The sequence below is a fragment of the Bradysia coprophila genome, unplaced genomic scaffold (assembly GCF_014529535.1).
Source record: "Bradysia coprophila strain Holo2 unplaced genomic scaffold, BU_Bcop_v1 contig_24, whole genome shotgun sequence".
Classification (NCBI taxonomy): Eukaryota; Metazoa; Arthropoda; class Insecta; order Diptera; family Sciaridae; genus Bradysia; species Bradysia coprophila.
This window is the reverse complement of record NW_023503501.1, coordinates 1,791,979-1,816,247: the sequence shown is the minus strand read 5'-3', so window position 1 is coordinate 1,816,247 and position 24,269 is coordinate 1,791,979. Positions and strand designations below refer to the sequence as shown.

At 34.2% G+C, this 24,269-nt stretch overlaps 1 protein-coding gene across 2 annotated transcripts in view; it reads left to right on the top strand.

The window, feature by feature from the left end:
* Nucleotides 1-24,269, top strand: part of LOC119077793 — a 99,692-nt gene that overhangs the window by 1,440 nt on the left and 73,983 nt on the right. The gene's annotated exons all lie outside the window — the stretch shown is intronic.

Here is a 24,269-nt window from a genome sequence, read left to right as displayed (position 1 = left end):
TTTGCTTTGATAGTGGTCGGTGTTTGTGGTGATTGTAAATTTAATTGCGGCATCAGTTCGAGAAGTTTTGCTTTGCACATGTCATTGTTAGTGATTTGTGACTTTAGCGAAAATTCGAATGAATTTGAATCTCGTTTTAAAGTGATACGAAAACGAAAGAGACTTTTCAATGCACATGATTTATGCGCATATTTTCATTCGTTAAATTTTCTGTCAGTTTAAACTGAAATTGCATAAGAGCACGTACAGCAATTTATTCGTCAACATTCACTAGCTACAGTTTTTAACAGGATATTGAGAGAAAGAGATGGAACTTTGACAGTGGTCACTTAACGAAAAAGTGGTCACTTAACGAAAAAGTGGTCACTTAACGAAAAAGTGGTCACTTAACGAAAAAGTGGTCACTTAACGAAAAAGTGGTCACTTAACGAAAAAGTGGTCACTTAACGAAAAAGTGGTCACTTAACGAAAAAGTGGTCACTTAACGAAAAAGTGGTCACTTAACGAAAAAGTGGTCACTTAACGAAAAAGTGGTCACTTAACGAAAAAGTGGTCACTTAACGAAAAACAATCGCTGTACGCGCCCTAAGTTTTTTTATTCCAAATTAAGAATAGTGTTAAGGGAGCGTGTAGAGCTTTCGAATGAAAAAGCCAGTTGAACATGGGATCAAAATGAATAAATGACAATTCAGAGTTCGTCTGGCGTTCTTTTTAGTTCAAAAGCCCTTTACTCTGAGACTTTTTGGTTATTTTTGTCGTAATTTTCACATAAGAAATTCTATGCACGTTTGAGAAATGAAATTCGGATTAATGAATGAATGAATGAACGAACGAAACATTAAACGAAAGTTAAGTGAGGTTACGTTTGAAAGTGAATTTTAGATAATCTGAGGCGTTCAAAGCACTTCTCCTATCATTTTGGGGTATCACAAAGTGTCATTTTCACAATTCTCTAAGGAGTCATTCACAAATGACGTCACGATATTTTACAGATTTTGCAACACCCTCTCCTTCTCGTCACGCGGAATTTATCCAAATTAGTAAAAATTTGTAAGAAACTTCAAGTTTTACGAACACCCCACCCTAACCGCATGGCGTCACATGTGAACAGTACCCAACTTCACTTTGTCTTCATACTACTATTTGATTGGATGTAATGCAGGTCTCCTACCCATTCGTTGTTTATCTTTTGTTTCATCATAAATATACAATTTATTGGACATCGTTTTATCGCCCATTATTTTCATATGTGTCATGATTTACGACTTTTTGTGCTTCACAATTTCAAACCGAATCGCTGAGTTTAATCTGACTGATGCCATTCATGAAAATCGATCAGAAATTTACTTCGATTCGGATTTAGACAGAAAGACGAGAAGCAAAGAGATATTTAAAAAACGCTACGAATATCTTGAGCACTGAAGCTCTGATCGATTAAACCATTCACGAGAATTGTTTTTTATTATTAAAGAAAACACATCCCCATTTAAATGCCATAACATTCGATCTAAGGAGAAAATAACGAAAAAATAACGAAAGCATATAAAAACGAGCAAAAAATCGGTGGAAATGATGAAGTGATATTGTATGGAAATTTCTGAAAGATTGATATTTTTTGTTGTTTTGCTGTTGAGGAAGAAAAAAGTAAAGTTTTGTTCAAGTATTGTTTATGCTGTAACAATCCAATGAATATATGAGTATGCTGTGTGTTTCTTTCCCACATCTCAATTCATTTGAGTTGAAAGAGAAAACGTGAAAATTTATTTTGATTTTTGAAGTTGAGGATGTGTATCGTTTGCAAACGTTTTTCTTTCGCATTTTTTTCTTTGGCTTATAAATTTACTTTGTGTATGGCATAATTGAATTTCCAACGAAATATTACAACATTTTGAATGTGTAATGAAGCTAAATCATCATTTCACGATAAAAATGAGATTTTTTTGGAAAACTTTTCTCCTTTTTGTTAAATGCAACTCCGTATCGAACGAAAAACTGGAGCATACGTATCGAAAGTATAAGCACTACCATACATGTTCATCATCCACACCACACATAAATCATTCACGTTAAACGTTAAATAATACATTTGTTGCAGCGAAGCAGCTCTTCAGCAACCGCATACACCTTACTTTCTATGAAACCGTATTCATACACTTCTAACCAATCAAAATTTGTAAATGTACACTGTCTGACTTTGGGCCTCTTGATTTGGTAAATAAAGTGTAAAGAGATTGCTGGAGAATTGCTTTGGTTTTATGAATACTGAATTGACAGGTGTCAAATTTAGTTACCGCCTAGAATTGTTTGGATTTTATGTTGATGTGAAAGTCGAAAATTATGAAGACTGCCAATACTCCTAAAACTCCTTGAAATCCTAAAATTTCCAAGATCATCCTAAAATCTCCTTCGCCGACTCAAAATTTATTACTTTTTCTTATGACAGTTGTTGTCATATATACGATTTCTACTCGATATACTGGACCATTAGGTTGGAGTCCTGTAATACCCCATGATCATAAAAGTTTTACCAATACTCTCTCTAGCATCCAAACTCTCTCAAAAAATCGACTTAGGGGGGAAAATAAGTTTGAGAAACGCTGATTTTTAATATGGCGTAAACACAACAACAACAACACGAGCGAACAAAGTAGCAGTGATTCATAAACGTATTTACCACCTTAATAATTGTAGTTTGGTTGCTAGGGAGGGTATTGGTTTTACATATTTTTATAAAGGCGCCTTACCACCTGTCGACTATAAATGGACAATTTGTCTAACAATTGTTTACACACACTGTCTTATCTAATCTACCTGTAATGCAACTCACGCTTTTGTACGATTGTTGGTTGAAGAATTGTCGTCATGTGTAGTATGTCGGTCAGGGACTATTTTTGGTTAAACTGAGAATGTTTTGTTTATGAGAATGATGTTGATTGTTCGGACATCTATGAATTAAGTCGTGAAAAGAAATCTAGAAAAGTTGTAAAAAACGATTTTTCCAAATAGTCCCTGTTTTGTATGGTCCTCAGTTGCTTTCTTCTCGATTAAGTACAGCATTACCTTGAGTAAATTTTAAATTCAGCAACATCATTTTCTAAATCGCTTTTATTCATGCTGTGCTGATAATATACACAATTTTTCATGGCCACCGCCATTGTAACGGAAATTCTTTGTTATTATTGTCCTTTTGAGCTTATAGGCTCTTAAGAAGCTTTTATTGCTTTCATAAAAGACCCTCTTAAACACGGGATCACGAGAAGTACAAAAACCGCAAAAAAAAAGTTTGGGATATCCACCTGTGCTAATTTTCTCGGTAAAGTACACTTTTATATACTGTGTTATGAGTCATAAATTATACCCGACGTGTGCAATGAATAATTAGCATTATTTGCGATTATGTCTTCTGGTTTGCGAGTGGAACGAAAACCAGATGTAATCGATTGTTTCTTTAAGAGAAATCGTATCTTTTAATCCCCTAAATTATTGGATAAAATATGCTAAGCGATCCCATTTCACTGGCATAATTTTCGCAGGAAGAGCAAGTAATTTGATGCTTTTGAAAAGCTTCGAATTACTTGTCTAGGGAAAGGAAAAATAGTAAAATTTTCACAGCTATTACATTCACGGCTGCTAATTGCTGTGCCGTATTAAGTTTGATAGCTCCATTGGAAATTAAAAATTAGGTTTAAGTTTTAAGAGGCATCGATGCTTTGCTGAAAAGCATACATTTGGGCGTTTTTTAAATACTGGATTTTAGTTTACTTTTTGGATCAACTTTTCGGGTGAATTTTGTACATACATCTGAGACGATAAGTGACTGTATTAGTAATGTGCAAGTTTTAGGCTTTTCGCGTGTCTTGCAAGCGAAAACCCGAGTAAATTTCTGTAAACCCCCTTTTTCGGTCCCAACGCGCTAAAGCAAGGCGCTTATTTCTTGAACTCAAAATTCTGAATAATTCAATTTTTTCAGAATTTTTCAAAATAAAATTTCCAAAGAAAGCCATGCGTTGAACTTTTCGAAAGATATGCATAAAGCCCCAAAAGTAGTGCTTTTGACAGATGTAACATGTAAAATATTCACCATGTTCTGATAACAGTTTCCCGGCTCAAAATGTTTTCATTGAAAACTGTAAATTATTTGAAAATTTTCTTCGGATTTCCCTTTAAGAATCGTTTCAGAAACTTCCACTTGAATATAGCGAGAGATTATTATTGCTACGCAACAAAATATTTTTATTTGATAGTAAAATTGAAAACCTGACACCTTGTCTCAATTATGGATTGCTTGTATTAGTATCTCGGTCTTTGAGCTTGTTGTGAGTATTTAATATAGACCTTCATAATACAAAAAAAACCGTTTTGGATTTCGTTACCGTATTTCTAGGTATTCAGGAGTTTAATTTATGAAATGAAATGAAATTTATTTTAAAGCGCAATATGTTATTCGAGTTTCTAGCCTACAACGTCATTTAATTACCATGGACATCAACTTTGCCAATAAGTCGGCAGTGCCTAATTAGATAATTGCTACGAATAGAATTTCTGTTTTATTATTATCTCCTACAACAAGTGATATTATTATTAGAGTTAATATATTGCGAGACAAAACCGAAGAATATATATACGAACACTAGCAGTTTGATAATTTAATTGGAAAGGACACGAATACAAACACGGCTTGAAAATGGTATTGAGTGAAATCGATGTATGAATGAACTAAAAAATGTAATTAATTTTCTTTTTGTATTTGAGCGTGTGATTAACCTTATTTTCTCCACTAAAAAGACCATAAAAAAGATGACGTTTTGTTGACGCCCTGTCTGATGACAGCATGGGGTATAAAATGTCTATTTTCTAACCTCTTGTTTTTACAGGGAAGAAATAGTTATTTACATAACTTTTCTTGTACCATTGATTTTACGTAATTATATCAATCCAACGCACTTCAAGCATGAGAGCAAGCACTCTAAATAGAGAATGTAACGTGACAGGGTATCAAAGAAATTTTGGCAATGTAAAAAAAATCTGGAAACATTTCTTATACAAAATAGTAATCTATTTGACAGCTGTCACTCGGAGCACTTTTGCTTGAATTGCATTGATCAATCAGTAGAGCGATGGACTCACGACAGAGGGTTTTTCCTAATCGTTAATGATTAGTCTCTGCTGTCAGTTAAGAGTAGTTAGCTCTAGGGACTCTAATAGGTTTTTAAAAAAAACTAAGTTGTCATACGTCACGTTATAATCGTGATTAAAAGTATCAACTATTAGCGACACCTACGTTCTAATAGATGAATCATGCGATTTACAATTATAAAATCTCTCTAAAATATGAGTATGCACAGCAATCCGTTTTCATGCCCGTCTTATCTCATCTAGTGACAAAAATCCGAGACAAAGAAAATGCTCTCGTTTTCGGTTGCGAAAATAGAATCTCGCACATATGTATCGAAAACGTTGTGTTCACCTCTGGAAGAAGATAGGAAACTACAACACGAGCGATTCGCAGCCTTCGCTCCCCTCTAACAGGGCTCTTGTTGGAACAACTAGTTGAAATTATTCCGCTTCCTTTTAATGCGTTTCGTTTGCAAATTATCGTCGATTGCTTTTACCGATGGGAGTCCGTTCAAAATCTTATGACGTACATTTTGCATATCCTTTTCATTCAAGTTTCGTTAATTGTCTATGAAAAAATGAAGAATGACCAAATATACGACAATATACCCACGTCGACGATACCTACAGCCAGCCGAATATAGCATTGAATCTAAATCAACATGTCGATCTTTTCCTTTTCAATATCTTAATCGCCGTAGGATGTTGTCATAAGAGATGATTATTTTTGATTGAAATGGTATGGTTTTGAATAATAAATCGGAAATATATCTCCAATGTTACTTACGACGCTTGGTTAGCTTGTATATTGTATATAGCTAACCAAACTTATTCTTCCGGTTTTTTTTAACTGCTATCAAGAGATGTGCATATAGCATTTTTATCGCTGCTTTATGTTGATTGATGTATTGTGTGTGTGTGGAAAAAAAGTGAGATTGGATTGTTGTTATATATGTGAAACAGGGGAATTTCATGAAAAAAAATATTGTGTCGATGTTGTTGTCGATTAAGAAAATTAAATTGGATTTGAATGAATCTATTGGAAATTGCAGCAATGTTTGAAATTGGTTTATGTTTTACAGGCGAAGGAAAATAAAACGTTGCAATAACAATCCAATGCTCTTAATTCCACACGCATTACCAATGATAATATTAAGAGCTCCTCGCGAGATGTCAACTTCTGGGACGTTTGGTATTTTTATAAGAAAAATCTAACTTGACAAAAATACATAGTTTTCGTCAAGTTGGATTTAATTGTAAATAAACTAAGTTGACAGTTCTGCGGAGTGCTATATAAACTTACATACCCTAATTCAAATACTCATACAAAACTTAGTTAAAAAGAGATGCAAGATTTTGAGAGAGCAAAGTATCAAATTCTCTATAGTGTGTAGGAGACATTCTAAAGACTGAAAAATTACAAACTTCTCGAAGTGTTTACAAAAAACTACAGTACGACTTGGACCTAAGAGTAATTAGGCATAGATACAGAGAGGAAATTTCGAACAAAATTACGTAAAATATGTGGTCCTAACATGAAATACGAAATGTTTATTGGTATGTGTTTGCCATCTTAATTAAGAGGGCTAATTGAGTATGTGTTTGCCATCTTAATTAAGAGGGCAAATTGTAGTAGTACACTTGAACGAAAATTGTGGATTCCTGGAGAAGTTGCCGCGCTAGGTTTGTTGTGGCACGAATAGTAGAGGTCATTACCGGTCCAACGATATCAATATTGTCCAGGTCATGTTCTGTAGTTTTTTTTGGAAACACTTCGAGAAGTTTGTAATCTTTTCATCTTAGAATGTCTCCTACACCGTTGACACGAAGATTTTCGAAATTTTTAAAAAATCCAACGTGTGCGTCTGCAAACGACAAATGCCTTTCAGAAAAACTCGTTTCTTTTTGTGAGAGACATCAATCAAAAACGATTTTGACTACCCCAGTGTAGACCAATTTTTGACCGGTTCCAGTATGAAACCAAAATTATTTCGATACAAAAATTTTACTGTGACTTGCTCAGAAAAGTCGACTGAATCCTGGCTTTTAAAAATCTCCGATGGCTTCTTTTCAAGTGGTTCGAAGTTTCGCAAATTTACTCTTAAGGTGGATATTGAGTGTGAAATGAATAGCTAATTGGACTGCAATCGTTGAAAATTGGACTTTTCTATTTCCTCCCATTGTCATTTTGAAAACAATCAACAGCTTCCACGTAATTGGAGGATTATTCAAATGTTTAAATTTCGAGGTACGGTAGCATAATGTCATACATTTTCAGGAAACCATTCGACGAAATTGATATCAATATTTTGATTTAAACTCTAAAGTTACTCAAAGTAAATCCCACAACAATTTTTTCATTAAATTCAATTAAATTTCCCGGAAGAATAGGCCCGATTTTTGTCAGTTTTGCCTCGGCTCAATGGAACTGTGAATGTGAATATAATTAAATACGAACATTCTGTTTACGGTAACCCATTCAGTTATTTAATTCCCCAATGTTCATTTTCCCAAAATCCATAATAAATACCCGGAAAAAAACCAAAATTCTTCGCTTTATGATGGTTTGAATCGAGCTTATTAATGTCAAGGGAATTAAATTTAAATAAATGATTGCAATAAAAACTTGAAATTTAATTTTGTCAAGCAATTTGAATATACTTGCGGAGTATACGTGGTAGGATGGAAACTTTTCTACAATTGCCAAAAGGTGCTCAGCTATTCATGAAGTGGCAGCAATAATTTTTCGTTAAAAGTACTGTTTCTGAAGCATTGTCCTGTGAAGAGAGAAAATTAAACTTTTGTGATGTTTATGAACTTGATAAAATTTATATTTGATTATACATTGCTGATTTGGCATTAAATTTCAGTGTTTCGTTAGCGGTTTAATGGTCTTTCTTTTTAATATGCCTGTATGATAAATATGCCGACGAAAAATTAACTTATTGCTATCTGTATGCAATGGTGTTTGTGGAGAAGATAATCGAGATTGAAATCACCCCATTTAAGATAGTGTCAATTTTTGTGTGCTGGCACAATAAGAGTTCGTTTAGTTTGCTTTCCGTTTTAACACAAATATTTCTGCAGGCACAAAATTTTTGTTTCGTTAAGTTTTAGTGTGCAAACACAAAGATTATGAGGTGAAACAATTTTTTTTGCCGATTTCAGGAAACGTTTAGATAAATTTCGTGAAAGGATGAATATTCTTAGAGTTGAAGGTTAGGATTTGCTCAATAGCTTGATAGATTTTTTTTATCGCCAAATATTTCGTCCTCACACCAAGGACATTAGCATTTTCGACAATAATTAATTTAGTGATCTCATCCTTTTACGAAATGTATCGAAAAATCGTTATACTCAACCATTCTTTCATCCTTTTACGAAACGTTAGACGTATCAACGAAGCGGTTCGTTGCACCATAGGGAATTCATCCATTTACGAAATGTGTCGAAACATTTACCAAAGTTTTCGTACGACAAAATAGAATTTGTGTCAGCATAAATAGGTAACGTCAGATTTTTCGTCCATAAATTCCGATCAATTTGTTGGATCACACTAAGACACTCCTACAAAATTGTAGAACCCGTTACCTAATAGTTTGTATGAGTGACAGCTCAGTGTACTGTTAGTGATTAAAAGTTACTCTTATGTAAAAAGTAAAGAGAGTCGTAACGTCAAAAGCAAAGCAAAGTTGACGTTTTCGCGTTAATGGTGAGTGTGACATAATTTTTCAATGAATTTCGGGTCATAATTTCTCTAGGTAGTCTACCTCTATGGTGCTGACACACCTTTTTACAAAAACTGAACAAAACAAACAAAATTTGTGTTACAACGAAAAAGCTGAACGATCTTCAAACATAATAGGGGACTGAAGTTTTGACAAATTTTATTTTTAATCGACGAAAAATATTATTCTAAACAATGAATTGTTTTACGTTATGTCTCTAAAATGCACTGATCTTTTTATAAGTTCGTCTAAACTTCGAAACGCACAGCCGTCCGCCCGTAAGAAAACTACAAAATGGCGGCCCTATGTTTTTGATTTTCAACTGTTTTTAGATTTTTTTTATCAGAATTGTCGATACCCATGTAGTTCTTGCTGCAGAACACCTTACACATACTTATTTTCATCTAGACTGGAAACGGCCTCCGGCACTATTGAGGCGGCTGAAAATTGAATTGGGTCGATTATGGGTCGTACTTTATAAACAAAATTAATTTTATCAAAAAAATCTGTGCATTTTAGAGCCAAACCGTAGAACAATTTTTTTGCTTAGAATAACATTCTGCGTCGAATTGGTCAAAACGCAAACAATGTGTGCTAACACAAAAATTGGTAGCATAAATATTAAGCTAAGTGAAGAATGGAATAAATTTTTGACAGAATATTAATGGACTTTCTGTCACTTTTTTCGCTAGCAGTGAAATAATGACAGATATACCTGTCATTATTTCGCTGCTAGACACAAAGGTGACCGAAAGTCCATATCCAATCCATATATATTCTGTCAAAATGTACGTTCTCGGCTGGCTGTATACTTAGCTTAAAGACAAAAAAACAATCAATCAATCAATTGGGGCAATGAAATGTTCATACATTTGACCACACGAGCTGAAAGTTTTGACAGATGGCTAATATATTTTGTGTGCAAATTTCATTTCATCTGCTGGTTGTATACTTGGCCTTAAACGCGGTTTGAAATCAATTGAAATTGAAATTCTTTCTATTTTGGGGAATATTTTGGGTGGCTCGGATTCCGGTCTATATTGTTTTTCTGAAAGTAATGGCAGCGTGAGTAATTGAGAATAACAAAAGGATTACGTGGTCAAATCAACTGTAGAACGATAATACTGAAAGCTACCAGTGTTATTATAGCAAATTAGTGAGAAAGCCTTTGCAACAGCAATAGATCTTTTAATTAATGATAATAAATTTTAATTAGAGAAAATGAGATACCAAATCCCCATTGATACGCTTAATTGAGTTTTCGGGTATAGATAAACGATAAAAATCTATACCCGAAAACTTCCTAAATTAATTGAACCCGAAAATTGAAATAAATGATTTTAAATTAGATGTATCTTATATAGTCCCACGATGCCGAAATTTCCCAATATATTAAATTGATTGCAAAAGTTTAATGCGAATATTTTTAATTGCTTTTGCATGTCTCTAACTTGCTGAACTGAATTCAATCTTACTAAATTAGCACGAATTAAATATTGATTGTGTTTTCGATCACTGCACAGCATTTCCAATCTAATTCGGAACTTACCGATGCGGAAAATGATACATTTTAGATGTGGGATAAAGAACGATACGGATAGTTGATAAGTAATAGCAGGGCAAAATTTGTGTCCTTATTTAATAAAATCAAGCTATTAAACAGTATTGTACCGGCAAAATTACACAAATTAATTTGATGGTATGCATACTGACATCGTAAACTTATCAATTATTTACAAAGTACTAAATAACCTGATATTGACATATCAGAATATCAGAATATAACGAGAATTTGAAGTGTACACCCAGACAAATAAGGCAAATACGTTAAACTAGTTGGATATCCCCGGCTTCGCTCAGGATCACTGTAATATAAACATATTTATATTATAAACATGTCAAAAAATACTTTCATGCGTCAAAAATATTTTCAAGCGTCAAACGTTAATTTCCCTTTCAAAGACAGTCGAAAATAAACTTTAGCCAAAAAGCTATTTAATCTCATCAATAAAAAAGTGTAACGCGTTACAAAAACGTTTCCCTGTTCAAAAAATGTAGCCACGACGCCGACAGACAAAAAGAATCCACGCGTCAAGAAACGCATGAAAGTAACTAAAATCTTCGCGTTCTTCCTAACTTTCTCCTATAGCGAGGCAAACAAACTTTATACAGCCCTTTTATGAAACTTCTTGTTTTTCTTCATCCCACTACCACACGTTCTACATTGTAATTTGATGCAATTCGCATTGACTTTCGGATTTACTGTTTCTACGAGCACGCGTAAAGCGATTCAACTGGAATAGCACACATACATAACATACAAGTGTGCTATTTATTGATAATATTTCGCGCGTTCGTCCTAACTTTTCCTTGGTAGTCGGTATGTTTCAACTCTGACTTTTCGTCTGGCCGCCTATAAAGAAACAAATGTCCAAACAAACATTAAACTTTATATTATAGACGATGTAAGGTAGCTATACTTGTGGCAAATATACTAATCATACGTTATGTTGGGCTTGGTATATTATGCACGTTATACAAATAATCTAATACACGTAACATGTATTAGAATACGTCCAACGCGTCAAACTTCTAATTAGACTTTACAAACTATATCGTTTCTTGTTTCTCTTCCTTTGTTTAGGTGTTTTACCAATATACAATTTTACGACCAAATACCTGAAATCGGTAAAACAAGAACAGGGAGCGTATTCAAACAGTACCACAAAACTAATGCAAATTGAATTGTGCCTACGATGATTGCATTGTTTATACGAATTATATTTTTTTTCCTTTTCGCGTTGATGTATACAATTTTGAACTAAATATTTATAAATGCATTATTCAAATTTGGACGTGTTTCATAATACATTTGGTGGTGTCTGCAGTGTCCTATTTTTTACTGCAGAATATTCGCAAAAAAAGAGATTTTTTCTGTATTTATTTTCGGGTTGGTTTTAATGCCTGTTGATACAATAATACGGTATATTTGCCATGAATTTTAACGATATATTCAAATGAGCGGTGAAGTTTTTAAAATTCGTTTCGAATGAGATTTTAGTGTATAGCTTGCGAATCGTTAGAGAATGGCTTCGCTGATCACAACGACTGACTAATTTCTTTTAGATAAATGGACTTTGTTGGAATTAACGAAGGTATTTTCACCATTCAGGTCATTGCAAGACGATAATAGAAAACGGAACCTTTTAGAAGCAAATGTTTTACTATATTTCCACCGTTGTGGCTGTAAAATAAAATGTAATTTATTATTAAAGATGGTGGGAGGGCCTTTTCTGTTAGACTATACAAATGGAAAATTGTTGGATAGCGCTGGATTTCAATCGTGTACAAAAAGCTTTTTGACCAAAAATGCTTTTCATTTCAGGCTTACCCTTTTGAGTAATGCGAATTTTTTATTCCAATCGATTTTTATTTTACCAGAAAGATAAATTAAAATCATGTCCGCTGTTGTATTAACAAACTGTTCTCCCTTTAATGGGATGTGTCACTTGGGACTTTTGGCATTTTCGTATTTGTTGGATAACGCGATTGAGGATTATTCGTAAATTTATGACTTAAATAATTCATAAATGAAGTGGCTACTCGCGCTTGGGGGAGCGAACAATGTATGAAGCGTATATTCTCTTTACATTCGTTGAGATTTTTTTCCCCAAATATTTGACGTCGTAAAAGTGGAAACAAATCTCGCTGTCTACAAGAATCAAATCAATTAACGCCATAAGTGTACCAAAAATTTTAATATTAAGTGAAAAATACATTTCAACTCTTCATTGTATGAAAATGACGACCTCCGCACTTTCCATTTTGAATTTCGATCGCACTTACGACGTGAATAGAATTTATTACATGGAATTACTCATTGAATATAAACTTCTAGGTATGGTCTAATGTCACCGCAGACATACCGATTTTGAAAAACAGACTCAAACGCACTCATTTTCATAGTATTTTGACATGAATAATGAATACGTATATAAATCGATCGATTTTGAAGAATCGGCTATACCTGATATGTCCATTCATTGGAATTAGTAATGTTACCCCCACAGATTTATTCTATTCTGATATTTTTCGTCGAATTTTGCTTTATTTTAATCTTTTAATAGAACACGCCGACTAAGCTTTTTTAATCCGTTTGGATAATTTTTTTAAATGTGTATGAACAAAGCATACTATGCAACTCATAGCTGGAACGATATAGAATTAGCTCTTTTTGTTAATAAAAAAAATCGAGAAGCTTTTGACAAATGAACAAAATAAATAGTATTTTACATGACTAGGGATAAAAAGATGAAAAGTAGAATTTTCGTGTGAATTTTGGCGATACCGAGGTCAATAAACACACGAAAACAGGGACTTTTCATTTTTATCCCGAGTTATGTAATGGACTTTACATGCTGAGTGATTCGAAAGAAGTGCTTGAAACACGAAAAGTACGGTTTTCGGCGCGTGTAAAAATATTTGGTATTTTCTCTTGCAAAACTTGCATTGTGCCTTTATGTGAAGTTGGTGGGTAATTTTCAATTTTTTTAAAGAGTTTGAAGAAATAAATTCTTCAGCCCAATTTCAAATTATACTATTTTCACTTCTTCTCGTTTTTTTTTCAGATTTTTTTTTAAATTTTGAACCTGGTTTTCCCTGTGTCACAACTTCTACTCTACAATAAAACTCTTCAATTGGGGATACTGTCCCGTAACTTCTCGTTCGATCCTTTTTATATATTTTTCCTCTATATCACAATTGTCACTGACTTTTCCGCTCTGCTTCCTTCGATTCATTCTTCTCTCAGCCTGCCTGATCGATCGCATTATTTTCCATAGACGTGTGACGATACAATTCGTAACAACCTGTTTATCTATTCATCACATCTCACAATAATGTTCGGAACAATTCGAATTGGAACTGTTGCAGTCTAGCACCAACACATTTACCCGAATCAGATTTTGATAAGTCTGAATCTGAATTGGTATATTGGCACCTGTGGTGACCTGAAATGTGAATTTCGTCAATTTAATTCAGGTTGTTGAAGTTTCCAAAAAATTCATATTTTCAATTTGTGAGCACAAATTTGCTTTGGAGACTTTTTCCGATTATAATACACTTTATAGGCTCCAACATTCAACCGAAAGACAATATTATTCTTGGAAAGTTGTCTCCAGTGAAAGAAGTTAACATATTTTCTTATCTGTAAAACTGATCGCTTCCTTTCACCACATTCTTGGTGTTTCTACTGAAAATGGCACATCCTGTCTTCACTTTTGTTAAATGAACGTATAACTTAGAGTATCTTAGTTGGTTACATCATTGTTCTATCTTCAAACACCGACAATAACACAAGAACCGTTCCAGTTCCTTAAATCCTTTCTATTACGTGTATAAATAGTTGTTTGATAACTGGAACGATTCTTTTGTTATTTTGCTGCGTCTGAAGATATAGCAATGAAGCAACCGATATAGAAAGATGCTCTTAGCAAGAGTATGGAAGCACGTATCGTACCATTTTAAGCACGAACGCTTAAACAGTGGTGTTAAAATGACTTCAAAAGGACGTATACCTGAATAAACCGACCACTTGCATTTTATACTCGAAATGCTCACCCTCATTCGCCCAAATCTAGTACTTCTAGGTCGATTCATATTGCATTTCCTTCAATGTATTGATGAACCATGGGTTCATTCATAAAGTACTCACGTTTACCGTCAGAAGAAAGCTTCAAGCATTGTAAAAAATAAAATACATTTTAGCTTGACTTGGGGAAAGGAGTTGAAAGTTCGTCATTTCTAGCATGCTTATAGTGTAAATGGTCCCATGTACATTAAACGTGCATAATATTCGTAAATTAAAGAAGCATCAGAATAAAGTCTCGAGGGTAATTTTGTTGGCTTTGTTGTCAGTGAAAAATGAATAAACTTTATATTCCAAGAAAATTGAATGAAATGTATTGTTTCCCGTTGCTTTTTCTTCTATTTTTTGGCTGCTTCCTCTGACTTACGTTTCATTAGTTTCTTACAATGTTGATTTTTTCTGTTGTTTTCTTAAGTCCAACAATATTTTTATACAAACTAGTCAGCAAGACTACGTAGAGTCAATTTAATTAACTGCACACTGTGGTATGAACTCTGAGTCTGTACTTGGCGGCATAGCCGGCTTTAGGTTTTCATCGAATTTTTCTAGCGATTATATCGCATTGGCAACGTGCAGTTCACAAGCTTCATAATTTGGGTAGTTGCAGTATGTTTGGTGGCTGCAACGATGTACACACTGAATGACTTGTATGACGTATGACGTAACCCATATTGTCTAGCCTACATTTAGGCGAGACATAAATTAAGAAGCTAACTTTCCTCACATAGCTTTTGCATACTTCGAGGCATGGTTCGGAAGGCACGTCATAAATGTCATAAATATCGGCAGAAGTAGTTTTTCTTAAAAGGAATCACCCCTTTTTCATAGCACAAAACCGTAAAAAAGGGTCTGAAAGTTGCAGTGATTTCTCTTAGGGTACAACACAAGGAGGCTTATGGTTTATTTACACACTTAATTTACACGTTTCTGGATGCAATAATGGTTTCTGATTTTTGAAAAAGTAATTCCGATTATTGTTTTTTCAACTTTTAAAATGCCCGTTTTCAACCGAATTTTTCCATAAATTGCACATATTTCTCGTCACACATAAACTTTCATAATACAAATGCACACTTCACAGATTCCTGCTATTGATTCTGATGCTTTAATGGTTTCACTTTAGCTAATTTCATTTAGTTGTTCACACAAAACGAATAAAAACAATTGAAACTGAAGCGAACAGAAAAAATGGCGGCAGCCATTTTTATCAGCTGATCTGAAATTTACATGGAAATATTGACGATTTCACCTATTCAACGTTAGGTGGCACCATGAATTGGTTGTTTAAAAAACTAAATGGATGAGAACTCTTAAGTGAGTCAATGTTTAGTATAATTCATTATAAAGTTTCCAGCGAAAAAGAGTACGGTTTCCTAAGCAGAAATAAACTGTTAAAAATGGTTTTTCAGTTATTTTAACTCTTTCTGGACGAAGAATTTTCATCGTTTTATGCCTAGCATTTGATGATAACCACAAACGTTTCTTCTTCTCAATGAAAAGTTACCACCTCTTGACATCTATGGCTGCACTTTGTCCAAAAAGAATGAGAGGACAAAGCTATCATCGAAAATATAATTTTTTTGCGGATAACTTCAGGCTTCAATTTAGATTCAAATAATTCGTCTTAACCGCAACAAACCGTAATGTGGGCAACTAAAATTCCAATTTTCACAATCGAAGCCATTGTTCTGTTGTACAAATTAGATGTTTGCAAAACAACTTGTCTTCAAAGATTTCAAGGCGTTCCCGAAATTATGAAAGAAAGTGTTCATTGACCACTTCCAAATGTTACTAAAAAAAAATTCTTGTGAAGCACGTACAATGATTGCAGTAGAAAATTGATCTTATTGCCTCGCAGCGATTTTTTTTTTCACCTTTTAAATCCACGGATACAGCCAGTCGGTAAAATGAAATTTTGACTAATGGGCTATCTGTCAAAATTTTCAGTTCGTGTGGAAAACTGTATGCGAATTTCATTCTCTGTAGAAACAGAGTACAAAATCAATGAAATAGTAGTACCTACCTACGCTAAAAACCCACTTAAGCCAATTATCGAGACAGAATACACTTCGCTTTTCATTCACTAATTTCGATCCATCGAAAAGTATCGTCGGCGTAATCTTCCAACACATCTATTAGAACAATTGTCTTGTTGATGACTTGAACAATGGACGTCTTTGTAGCAGAAAAAACAACCTCCGTTCTCATCAAGAATCTCCCCGATAATATTGTGCACAAGTGACAAAGAAATGTTGACATTCGACAAGGAAATTATTATGTTACATACTCCATTGTAATCGAATTTTGCTGATAAAATTGTCATTTTGATTAATTAGTTACTTATAACATTGTTCATTCGCACACACACACACACACACACTCAATATCTGGGTCATCTCTTCAATTGGTATCACTTCATTGGGATACGTTGTTTGTTGTACATACGAGACACACTGAAATGTAACCATCCGTTTTTGGCTAATGGCTATGATAAAGGATTTGTTGATTGTCGATGGGCATTCAGTTCGATGACACATGACACGTTGGTTTACGATTTGTTGTATGTTTTTGTTGAAATGTCGTTGCCGAAAAGAAAATATTGTGCGAGTACACATAAACCATTATGGTTAGCATCGCCAGTCTTGTCACATACCCGAACCTACACACACGTATTTTATTCACGAGTTTATGGCCGCAGGAAAGTCTCATGCGATAAAAGAAAAAATCCGGCAAAGTGTATCTCGATACACCTAAATTTCACTCTTCGCTTCATTTATTTATATCAGATTTCAATATCAAGATTTCGTTTTTCAAAAGAGTTTTCTCGCTGCTTATTCAACGAAAATGTGCAAATCGAGATGCTTTTCACCAAACGAATTTCGTAATAGAAAATTTGAATGTGAATGGCACATTCAAAAAGACACTTTCCTTAGATTTGCGTTAGTAATGTTTTGAAATGTCATTAGTGTATTCAACGTGTGTCTGGCCTTTTTTTGTATATCATTGAACAAAATTTGCTTCGCAACTATAGCCATTTACTCAATAACAATTGCCGATTTTGTTGAAAGGAGCGTAGAAACAGCGAGATTATTATTCTGAGAGAGGTGCGGGACATCACGTCTTTATGTGTAATGATCTGTCGATTTTATCCGAAAGTAAATTCGATTTTTTTTTTGTCGAAATGTCATAATCCGGAAAACTGACTGCCGAATGGAGACATTCATAATGCCAATATGTCATAGAAATCATTCAGCGGTACAAACAATATCTCTATACTGCACCGAAAATGACAGTCGCTCTTGAGGCATGGGAAAAACATATTTAAAAAACAAATTACTTTTATAAAAGATTCTCTGGGCCATCCTGGGACAGACGATTTAAAAAAAAAATAACATGGAAAATTCAGGGTGGGTCGAATTTATGCCAATGGAACAATTACCTTCAGGGGTAATTTAAGTAGTACGCACTCTGTCTGGATTGAAGGAAGAAATATGTCAAGTTCATGCGTTTATCGGTTTCTTAAAGGTGAGTTAACCTCGTAATGTAGACGAACCAAAGCGGAACAGAGTAAACTTTATCATCCGTGTGGCGGGAATAACTTTATATCCTCCACTCAAATGCGGTGAGAAAATGGCGTTTTGTTGACGCGCTCTATATTATGACAGTTCGGGTGAGAAATTTTTTATTTTCTCACCTCTTGTTTGGGAGGGACAAGACCGATATCGACTTTATGTAGCCCATGAACTGCCTCGCTCTGGTAATACTTCGTACCTTGTGTGCTAGTAGATCGAATTTAGGATCTACTGGAATACCGAATACTTCCTCGTAATGTAGACGAACCAAAGCGGAACTGAGTAAACTATATCATCCGTGTGGCGGTAATAACTTTATATCCTCCACTCAAATGCGGTGAGAAAATGGCGTTTTGTTGACGTGCTCTATATGATGTCAGCTCAGAGGAGGCATTTTTTATTTTCTTACCTCTTGTTTGGGATGGACAAGACTTTTTTCGTTGTCACTTTTTTTTGTTTAAAAAATGGTTAAACAAATTGATATGTTTGTTTCGTGTATAGAAATGGTTATTCACGTACGGATGAAATAGTTATTTGTTTACCGAGTGAGAAATTAGGAAATTCCATGAAGAGTGATTGCTCGAGTTGGAATTTCCTATTCTTTTCCCAGAGGTGAACACAACGTTTTTCATGCATGCATGTTGTGCTTTGCCCTTTTTTTCTCCACGAAGCAAAAACATCGATTACCATACGATTTTCGAAAACATATTCGAATTGCAGCTCTAGCTTCACCCTCCCCTTAGTAAACAAATAACCATTTCCTAACTAGTGTTAAGATATCGTGACTTCGTCGCGTCTTTTTAACGTTATTTGCGAAAAGTTGTTGTAACTTTTGCTGAAAGGTTTTTTTAGCGAATTTGATTCCAAAATTCACCTCCGACTAGTGTTGGAAACCTTTCATTCGCTAAAAACGCCCTTTAGCATGTGTTAGGAAAATAACTAAAACAAACATTAATTACCGAATACTTTTGAGAGTTTATCATCCAATGTTCTAACGATCTAGTTTCGTCTTCCTAATCATTCCACATAAGAATCACTTTCCTACAAATTAAATATTGTTGTTAAGACCGATATGGCATATGGACTAAATTGAAATCGCTAGTGAAGTTAAAATTCCATGGCCAGTAGTCGGGGGATGTATTTAAATTAAGAGCAAATCGTAAACAATTTAATAGCAATTTCGTAAACGGATTCAGCTCAAATTCCATCGCAATTTCTTAAGATAATGAGAAAAGAAAAATTTCATTAAAATTATTCTCCTGTTAAAATTCAGATTTGTTGATTCAATAGATGCCTGACGTTATATAACATCCATAGAGAGAAAAAGAGAGATGGGGAGAGAGAGATAAAACATACTGCAGATAGAAAAAATAAACGAGAAAATTCGTTTCGGCTGTAGTAAATATAGGGCAAACCATTTTCTGAAGCTATTTACAGAGGTTTATAGCTTATATAACAACATGTAATACATCTCCATATAACCCCATGTTCTACATCATATAACGAACAATGGTACAATGTTTCTTCGAAAGCCATTCTTCCTTTCGTTTCTTTACTTTACATCCCAACATGATTCGACACAACGATACAACAATAACCAATGTATACGAAACACATCGTAAAACTTAGACAATGTTTTTTGGGATACAACCGCACTGTCCGTCATGTTCGAAACAATTCGCACACATATTCATTTCAGGACTTGTAATTGTTTACTTGTGTCTATACCGCATCGATATTCTCTATTTTTCGTTTCTTACATCCTGCTTTGAAATTACCACTTTATTTGTGTTTACCAGGGCAGCTTCAGCTACATAATTTTAAATAAAAGGGACTATGACGATGAACTTTCTTTAATTGTAAAGTGAGGGAGTTGATACCGAACCAACCCGGGTTAGTTACGGTATTTTATCGCATATGTCAAGTCGACTTTCTGTGTTAACACAGTACTTTTGTGGTTAGTTTTCGATTATTTGGTTGCACGTACAAGAAATACAATTTCACACTATAATGCTTACGCTGTCAGGAAAACGAAACGTTTATTGAATGGTAGAGTATTGGAAATTCTTCACTTTATTACTAGTTCCCATCTTTCGGGTGGGTCAGGTCCCTCGACTGACAGTTTTTTCAATATAATTTTGATTATTTTAGGTCATGCTTTCAAGTTGTTCTTCTTCTTCTTTTTCTTCGTTAAACTTCCACTATGTTATCGACAACGACAACAAAAATATAATCGATGAGCTCGGGCTAGTGTTTGCTTTTATAGCAAAACATGAAGTATAAGTAAAGAAGTACAAGATTCGGTATCTAAACGCCGTGATACTTTTAACGAATGATGGAAGTCGAAATGGAAATGCTTGATCGTCTTGAAATCGACGGTGTCTTTTTTTAAAAATCAATCCGCACACACGTCGAAGTTTTGTCACATTTCAGTTAACTATCGCGACATATGTAAACTACGGCCCCAGATCTGGCTGCAAACGCCGCAAACTTCACACTCGTCGAAGTTGTCTAATATTCCAATGAAATGTCATAGCTCGTGTGAATTACGGCCCTCGCTTCGCTCTTCACACTACTGAAAGTTGTCTAATATTCTAATATTCTAATTCTTGCTTTGCTCTGGCCGCAAACTTCACACTTGTCGGACTAGTATGCAGTTTGCTTATCTTTTTTAATACTGAAACATCTGATTATCGACCATGAACTTTGTATATAGTATATTCGGTATTCCAACTGTCAACTTGATAGCCTTTCGTCGATTTTCAAAAGTTGTTGCAAACATTTTAAGGTATTTTCTGGTGTAAGACCCTGACTTTCAGTCAAGGGAATTATTGAAATTGTAGTCAGGTAAGCGGTCTACCTACTTTTTGATACAATACTTTTTATAGCTCCTGACAACAGTCTATGATTCATATTAGAAATAGACACCAGTAGGTAATACAGCATATAAAAAGAGCGAAACTTTTCTGGGATTTTTTAAAAGAATAAACGACGAATAATGCCTTTTATTTTTAACTTACTCCCTTACGTAATACTAGATGAACTTGTGTAAAAAATGTTTTCTTATACGGTTCTGTCAGGGTGAATTGAGTAGACATTTAAAATAAGACAACTTAAGTCCTAGCTTAAGCTCGAAACCCTGAATGAAAAAAAAGGTTTCAATCGATCAAAATGAACATAAATTTTAGCATACATAAATTTAACGTCTAACCAACGCCTTACATTTTTTTATACATGAAATTCAGACGTTGTGTTAAAAAAAAAGTTTTTATTCGAGCTTTCATACAGATACGAACCCATTTCGAAACTAACGAAAAAAAACACACTTTTTACAACTAAACAAATAGGAAAGTGTACAACTAAATTTTTTTCTACAACAACTTGTTTTAAATTACAAAAAAAAGGAGAGGAGAAAACTTTCGCCAAAGTTTGTAACAACGGATGAGAAAACGTTGATTGGTGCTTGTTGCATGCTGCACTTCAAATCGCATATATACTTACTTAAAACGAGTGAAGACGAACATGCATAAAACATTTGTACTTATTTATGTTAAAACAGCACTCATGAATTAATTAGAAAATGAATGGGAATAAGTTTCGTGTTTTCCTTTTTTTTCGTTAAAATCCATTTACTTATTAAAATGTTTTCAAGTGAATCGAAATGTCTTAATGGACTTTTGAGTTGGTTACGATTCAACCGGTATGATGTGTTGAAGTTAGGTGAAAGCCTACTGTAGTTACAGGGAGAGAAAAGTGAAAATCTAGATTTTCGAATTTTGGTTAGGTACGTTCTTACAACAAGAATGAAAGACATTGAGATTTTCATTTGTTAAACAAATTTTGTGTGACCCCCAACTCAGTCGAATTTTACTTTTCTCTCTTTACTGACATTCCAAATTATACTGTAAATTAACTAAACTTGTCCATTGCATTCCTAAACACTTTGAGGAACTGGAAAGCTCCCATTCTTCGTTGAGACGTGTGTGATAGTAGTGATGTACAGGGCCTATTTTTGGTAATATTTTCTTTCGATTTATTTGTTCCACACATATTCCACCACATAGAAGTAGCGTTTGTCTTTACGTTTCTTCAATTACACATGCTTCTTTTGTTGACAACACGTAGAACGATGTGGAACAATTAAAACTGTAGAATGCCAACCATTTACAAACTTTAATTGAGTTGAGTTTAGGTCTATGTAGATTTTAATAAATTTTGACTATTTTTGGAAATTTGAGGAATTTTTCTTTAAAGAAATTGTCAAAAATAGGCCCTGGTGCATTAACAGGTTTTTCATTCATATATACTCGAGAAATCAACACATTGGCGTCAGTGCCGTAGCTAAAGCTGATACACACCAAATGTTCATTAAAAGCACTGTGCGCTACCACTTGACCAGATAGATCTGGTGATGAAATGATATGAACGTTTACTTTCATTTCACTTGTGATTCGCTAGACTTGTACATGCAAAAGGGTATGACCCTACTTCGTATAGGTTGATCATTTCCAGTCGTCATGACCTGATGAGATGTGAGATACTATTATATCAGTGGCAGTGCGCAGAAGCCGCTATATCTACTGCAATATTTATTCCTAATTGGTATCCCTTTATTTCAGTATCTAAGTGGAGTATCGCTTCGCTCGTATCAGCAATCTCACATCTAGTGCGCAAAACAGCTCCTTTACCAACTAGTTAGCGAAATAGCTATTAGATAGATAAAATTGAACGTTTTTGTTGGCCATAGCGCCGGGACTTGACCAAACTGTTTCTCGAATGATAAATCGATTTTCTCAGAATGTCCTCAGAAGCCTCCCCTAGCTACGGCCCTGACCTTGCATCTATAGAAATTTCCCAGATAATACCCTTTATTACTCAGTCGTTGTTTTCTCCATCAACAAATAGTACAATGTATACTCATGTCTTTTCAGCATCTCTCCAAGACCTTCTATATCGTAAGGTACGGTCCCTTTAAGTTAATGCCTTTTGTAACTTAGTAACAATGCTTCGCACGCATTTCTTCTTCATTCTGAACGCATAAAATGGTCTTGTCTTCTCAAAACTATAATTCTGAGTACTTCATTGAAAAATACTGGTACGGGCGTCGAGCGTAATGCGACTAAGCTAAAGATCTTATTAAAGAAAAAAAGAACAAAAAAAAAGAATGAAACTGCGACTGTTATAAAAAAACAACGTGAAAGGGTTACTACATTTTATGCAGAAAAATTATTGTTTTTGTGACGTTCCTTTTGCTAATGAAAATAAACGAGATCAGTCTGTGAATGGTACAATATTTGTATTATATGTAACGACAGCGAGAGCGACAGAAAAATACAATGTTTTCGCATCCACACAAAAAAAAGAAACGATGAAAAGAATCGCAACTGGAAACGTTTTTATCCATCCAATTTTCATTTTTCTTTTTAATTCCGGATTCTTTTCTGCTACAAACCGTTGTTCATTGTGCTAAGCGAAATGAAATGAACACCAAATTCACAGAAAGAAGTCTTATTGAATTTTTATAAAAAATGTCTACGTTTTTGTGAACGAAGGAAAAAGTTGAATAATTTCATGCTAGATGAGATGCAGGTAAAAAATGAGGGTATGCAATACACTCGAGAGGGTATTGGGGTATGGATAACAGATTAGTACGTCAAGCAAAAACAGTAAAAAAGAAGGACCATCTAAAAACTCGCGAACAAGGAGGATTAAGTGAATCTTCTTGAAGAACCTTTGAAATATTGGCAAATTAGACGAAATTGTTTACAATTTTAATATTTTATCTTCAGTCAAGTAAAGATATTTATCAAACTTTTACGTTGAACCATTTCAAGCATCTTAACAATATCTCACAATATTGGCTGATCGAGTGGTTCCTGACAGCATGACTTGAGAGTATATTTTTATAATATTTATTACATACGCGCGATGTTTCCCCAAATTATTATTGTCCTAGCACTTATGAACAGATATTATTTCTCTTTTTCGCTTATTTATGCGACATATGAACGGAAATCTCGGCATCGCCTCGATGCTTTCCCTCATATATGTCAATAAATAAACTACTAAAAACAAGTGTGCGGAACGACTGGTATATAATTTTATCCAAGGATATAACCATTCAGAAAAAAGCTCATGCCTACAACAAATGTAGATACGTTGCACTCCATATCTATAGAAGAATCAAAACTCAAGTCGCATAGCAAT